Raw genomic sequence first — 6139 nt, forward strand, 5'->3', positions numbered from 1 at the left:
CAACATCTGTGGACTACATTCATTACAGTGCAAGTAAGGTAAGAACATAATGGCATATTATCATGTTTTTAATATTAAAAATAGTCCCTGTAATTTAAAAGCCCAGTGTAATCCTGTAAAGTGGAATACATGGTCATAATTCATTAATAGATTAACCCTCTAAAGCCTGGCATGCAATAACAGTCAGACGTAAGAAAGAAAAAAATTGCATGCTTTATGTTTTGTATGGAACAGTTTATTGAACCATTATAATTAGATAAACTATTTTTTTTAAAATATAAAGCGTGAAAGACAGAGAAACTGTCTGAAAATACAATATGAGAATTAACTGCAAAATTACACAATTAATGCTGCACAATTACACAATTAATACTGCTCAATTAATTACTAGAAATGTGCACCTTGATGGATATTGTAGAATTTGCATACATACAAGATTTGTAGAAAAACAAACAAACAAAAAATGTCAAGATGTTCCAACTTTTAGCCAATTATATATAGACACAAAGTAAGATGATTGTAATGTAAATCAATGAGATCTTTATAACAGTATAGCAAAATGTATATACAGTGCCTTGCGAAAGTATTCGGCCCCCTTGAACTTTGCAACCTTTTGCCACATTTCAGGCTTCAAACATAATGATTATGAAACTGTATTTTTTGTGAAGAATCAACAACAAGTGGGACACAATCATGAATTGGAAAATCAAAAACTGAAAAATTGGGTGTGCAAAATTATTCGGCCCCTTAAGTTAACACTTTGTAGCGCCACCTTTTGCTGCGATTACAGCTGTAAGTCGCTTGGGGTATGTCTCTATCAGTTTTTCACATCAAGAGACTGAAATTTTTGCCCATTCCTCCTTGCAGAACAGCTGGAGCTCAGTGAGGTTGGATGGAGAGCGTTTGTGAACAGCAGTTTTCAGTTCTTTCCACAGATTCTCGATTGGATTCAGGTCTGGACTTTGACTTGGCCATTCTAACACCTGGATATGTTGATTTTTGAACCATTCTATTGTAGATTTTGCTTTATGTTTCGGATTATTGTCTTGTTGGAAGACAAATCTCCGTCCCAGTCTCAGGTCTTTTGCAGACTCCATCAGGTTTTCTTTCAGAATGGTCCTGTATTTGGCTCCATCCATCTTCCCATCCATTTTAACCATCGTCCCTGTCCCTGCTGAAGAAAAGCAGGCCCAAACCATGATGCTGCCAGCACCATGTTTGACAGTGGGGATGGTGTGTTCAGGGTGATGAGCTGTGTTGCTTTTACGCCAAACATAACGTTTTGCAATCTTGCCAAAAAGTTCAATTTGGGTTTCATCTGACCAGAGCTTTAAACAACACTTTTTATGGATATCTTTAAGAAATGGCTTTCTTCTTGCCACTCTTCCATAAAGGCCAGATTTGTGCAGTATACAACTGATTGTTGTCCTATGGACAGAGTCTCCCACCTCAGCTGTAGATCTCTGCAGTTCATCCAGAGTGATCATGGGCCTCCTGGCTGCATCTCTGATCAGTCTTCTCCTTGTGTGAACTGAAAGTTTAGAGGGACGGCCAGGTTTTAGTAGATTTGCAGTGGTCTGATACTCCTTCCATTTCAATATTATCGCTTGCACAGTGCTCATTGGGATGTTTAAAGCTTGGGAAATATTTTTGTATCCAAATCCGGCTTTAAACTTCTCCACAACAGTATCTCGGCCCTGCCTGGTGTGTTCCTTGTTCTTCATGATGCTCTCTGCACTTTAAACGGACCTCTGAGACTATCACAGTGCAGGTGCATTTATACGGAGACTTGATTACACACAGGTGGATTCTATTTATCATCATTAGTCATTTAGGTCAACATTGGATCATTCAGAGATCCTCACTGAACTTCTGGAGAGTTTGCTGCACTGAAAGTAAAGGGGCTGAATAATTTTGCACGCCCAATTTTTCAGTTTTTGATTTGTTAAAAAAGTTTGAAATATCCAATAAATTATGTTCCACTTCGTGATTGTGTCTTACTTGTTGTTGATTCTTCACAAAAGACCAAGTGTATGCCAACTAAACTAATCCTGATTTTTTTTTAAACTGAAACATACTTTCAAAGTATGGCTATGGGTGCACACACTTGTTCCTAAGAACCGTCTTCTTCCATTTTGCTATGAACAGATCAGTGTTCAAAAAAAGTTAGGGAAATGTATATGACCCTATAAGAGTGATTCCTGATAGACTGTCTGAAACAACAACACCTAAAAAAACTTTTAAAGATGAAAAAAATCATCCACCGACTTTCAGAGCTGCTGCAGAAATGACTTTCGTCCTAGATAGAAATGTAGTGGAGTAAAAAGTACAATATTTGTCTTTCAAATGTAGTGAAGTAAAAGTAAAAGTATCCTGAAAAAATTATACTCCAGTAAAGTACAGATACTCAAAAAGTCTACTTAAGTACAGTACTCAAGCAAATGTACTTAGTTACTGTCCACCTCTGTTTCTACTACATTAAAGCTACACTGTGTAACTTTTTTAGTTTATTCTTAGTTAAAAACACTTAGTTCTTTCAAAAATATATGTGCTCATTAATGTATATTTACTTCTTTCACGTAATAAAGTATTCTCGTAAGTTTATAATATGTCATTGAAAATACATACGGGTGAGGGGTTCGAATGCCGGTTGCCATGTTGCCCCTCCATCTTGAAAGTACATTAGCCAAAGAGGGACATACCCGTAAATTCAAGCTTTGACTTTCGCGTTTTAACACTCGATGGCACCGTGTCGAATGTGAAGAGGGGGATTGCTGTGTTAATCTTGGACTAAATCGGCCACCGTAGGAGTTGAACAAAATCGGAATTGAGAGGAACTGAGACTAATATTCACTGAATGGTCATATACCATTTCACCGCTAGATGGGGTAAAATATCACACAGTGTAGCTTTAATGACCCAGTTTAAATTCATCTTCCCAGCGCTGAAGTACACCCCTTTAACTTGTCTCAGTTTTCATGGACTCTTATTTTGAAATGTCTTTTTCTGCCTATGTTCAGTTCCTATGTTTTAGTTCCTAATGCCAACATCATTTTGTTAGTTTCCATAGTTACCCTTGTTTGTTACCATGACAACTAATCTCCTACTCCTGTCCTTCATTTAGCTTCTTGTCATCTTGTGTATATAAACCCTCTGTTATTTTCTGTTCTTTGCCTTGTATTAAGGTTTTGTCCTTGTTTCTTGTGATGTTTCTTATATCATCTTCTTTCATCTGGATTATCAAGTAAAGCCCATAAGTGACTAGTCTCGGGTAGACAGACGTTCAGACTGACGGCAGAAGGTCTAGCTCTAAACTCTTTCACAGCTTTCATTTGTAAAGGACCGTCCCAAGAGGACGTTTGACTTACATGTAACGCAATTAGTGGTGGGCTGTTATCAGCGTTAACATGCTGCATTAACGTGAGACTCTTATCGGGCAATAAAAAAAATAACGCTGTTAATTCTCAAAGTTGGGTTGGGAGCTGGGTCTATTCCAGTGTTTATCAACCGGGTGCCGTCTGACGTGAGCAGGGATGCCGTGTAAAAGGTGCCAGGATGCGCTTGGCCCCCTCGCTGTTCATCTCGCATCTGATGACGCATCTTTAATATGTGTTGTAACTTGTGTATGTTTCTGTCGATGGATACACATGCTGGCTTCTCAGTGATACACTACAACAACAGCGATAATAAAAGAAAAATGTCGGCAAAACTGTCTCTGTAAACTGTTCAGTGCATGCGAGTGCATTAGGTCTTAAAGGGGCAGTAACCTTTACTCTGTTTAATGTCAAACAAAAGATAAGGACATCACTCACTGCTTTTGATTGAATAGCTTGTGTAAGTTTAATAAAGATTAATCTTTAATTTAAACAGTGAAATATGCAATTATTTTACATTTGATTACTTTATTCAATTTCTCTACCTAAAAACTAATGTTAGACCTACCTGAAAAACCTGAAAAGAATTATTTATTTTATTAGTATCTTTGCTCAATAGTATTTATTTGTGCTGCTGCTTGTATTTAAGTTATTTGTTCTTATTTTCTTTATTTTTATTTGACAGTAGTCCTTTTTTCCCTGAACATAGTAAATACAGAACAGTAACGAAACCATGAACCTAAAACCTTGATACAAACCGAACCGTAAGCAATCGGTACCGTTACACCACTAGCGTAACGTATGTGAGAGGGTAGCACACACATTCTGAAAGCACCTTCGGCAGAATTCAGATGAGCCATTTTAATCTAGATTAATTTTCAAAATTCGCTAACTTCAAATACTTTTGAAAATCCAGCGTTAATTGATCCTGGTAAACACCCATTGTCACAGTTGTAAACACGATGCCGTTCTTCTTCACACAGAGAAAAAAGGTGTCAATTTTACTCATAGGGGTACAACAGCTTGTCACTGGGGCAGTGCCCTTAAAAGGACATCTTTAACTTCTTTAACTTCAAAAAAGGTGCATATTAGAGTACAAATGCATATCTTTTTGTGGTAACAATACAAATATGCTGTTGTACCCCTAAACTATAGGAACAGTTTGACACCATTTTCTTTTCTCTTCTCTGTGAGTTCATCGTGGGAGTTTGGTGTCATATAATTTGTTTCCAGGCAGATCGTTAAGGAACGCAACACACGTCTTGCGGACATCCTGTAGAATTCAACCAATCAGATGCCGACTTTTAAAACTCCTGGAGTGTTTACAGATAAGTGTGCGAGATGCATCAGACGTTCACCAATGGTTTGTGGGCATGACACCTGGGGCTAAGACTAGCATGTGACAGTACTGTAACCTGTGCAGAGTTAGGGTTATCTTTGTCCCAGCATAATTAAGTGAGTGGGCTTATTGGCAGAAGGGACCTTGAGGTGACAGGATAGTTGAAAAATATGCCCCCCTGGGGCAAAATACTTTTTCTCCTGACCATACATGGCAAAAAATAAAATAAAGAGACAAAAATCTTCTCAGCATTTTTGATGAATGGCTACACTTTGTCCTTGAATCTGAATAACATCATTTGTGAGACTTTAACACAAAACTGACTAAAAGATTATTTTATCTACTTTTGTCGAAATAGTGATGTATGGCATGGTAATATGTTAAATATCATTTTTTTAATGAGGCATTTGTGAAAATTTACCTTTTTAGATTTGTGGAGTAAAAGTTATACTTTTAAAAAAAGCAAAAATATATAATTAGACCCTTTTAAGATGACAGCTATTACACGTTGTCTAGTGGTTATTATTCAATTATTCAACTAAACTGTTAAAATAAAATTAAATGGAACTGTTGATTTAGTCACATTATTGATACATTCTTACTGGGGCCACTTTTTTATCCCGGTTTGCACCAAACCCATTATTTATAGGGCTTGTTAGATTTTTATTTTAAAGGCTTTCTAAACCAAGACTTAACTTATCTCTCCGATTCTCAATCTGTGATTCTTGGAGAGTCTTTTTCCACTTAAACTAACCTCCTCACCATGCATAAAGACAATATAAGTGGCAACACAGTGCGGTTGAACTCTGTTGACATTTGACAATGCGTCTATCCAACTGAGGTCTTTCCTGGTTCGGTTGAAACACGCCCCATAATCACAGCCCAATGGAGCAGTTTCAGACTTCTGACTAGAATTGAGTATGACCCCGTCAGGCTAATGTGTCAGTTCACTGCTATACACGAATCTCACCGGAAGAAGTAGATCATATCCATGTACTTTTTGCCTAATCTTTTATGAGTACTGTGATTCGAACATGCTACTTTTGTCACATGCTATTTTTCACCTCCTATATAGTAGGAAAGTGTGCGATTTCCAATGCAGCCATTCTCTCCTCATATGTGACATCTAGCAACAGCCAGGTTGTGCAGACCACGTGAGCAGAGCACCTGTGGAGTTGCAACAGAGGCCAAACATTCACCAAACTCCAAATAGCAATTCTTAACCTTTTTGGCTTATGACAACGTTGTTAGAAGATTGTCTACTCTATGCCACGAAAAAAAAAACGGTGTTTGCATAGCATTGCCCACTTACAATGACATTCTTTACAATAACATTTCCCACACCCAAAATGTATAGTATGTCCTTGATAGATAATTTAAAAAATACTGAATGGGGTGCATAACTGGCTTCATTCAGTGAGGCCCC

The sequence above is a fragment of the Pseudorasbora parva genome, chromosome 5 (assembly GCF_024679245.1).
Source record: "Pseudorasbora parva isolate DD20220531a chromosome 5, ASM2467924v1, whole genome shotgun sequence".
Classification (NCBI taxonomy): domain Eukaryota; kingdom Metazoa; phylum Chordata; class Actinopteri; order Cypriniformes; family Gobionidae; genus Pseudorasbora; species Pseudorasbora parva.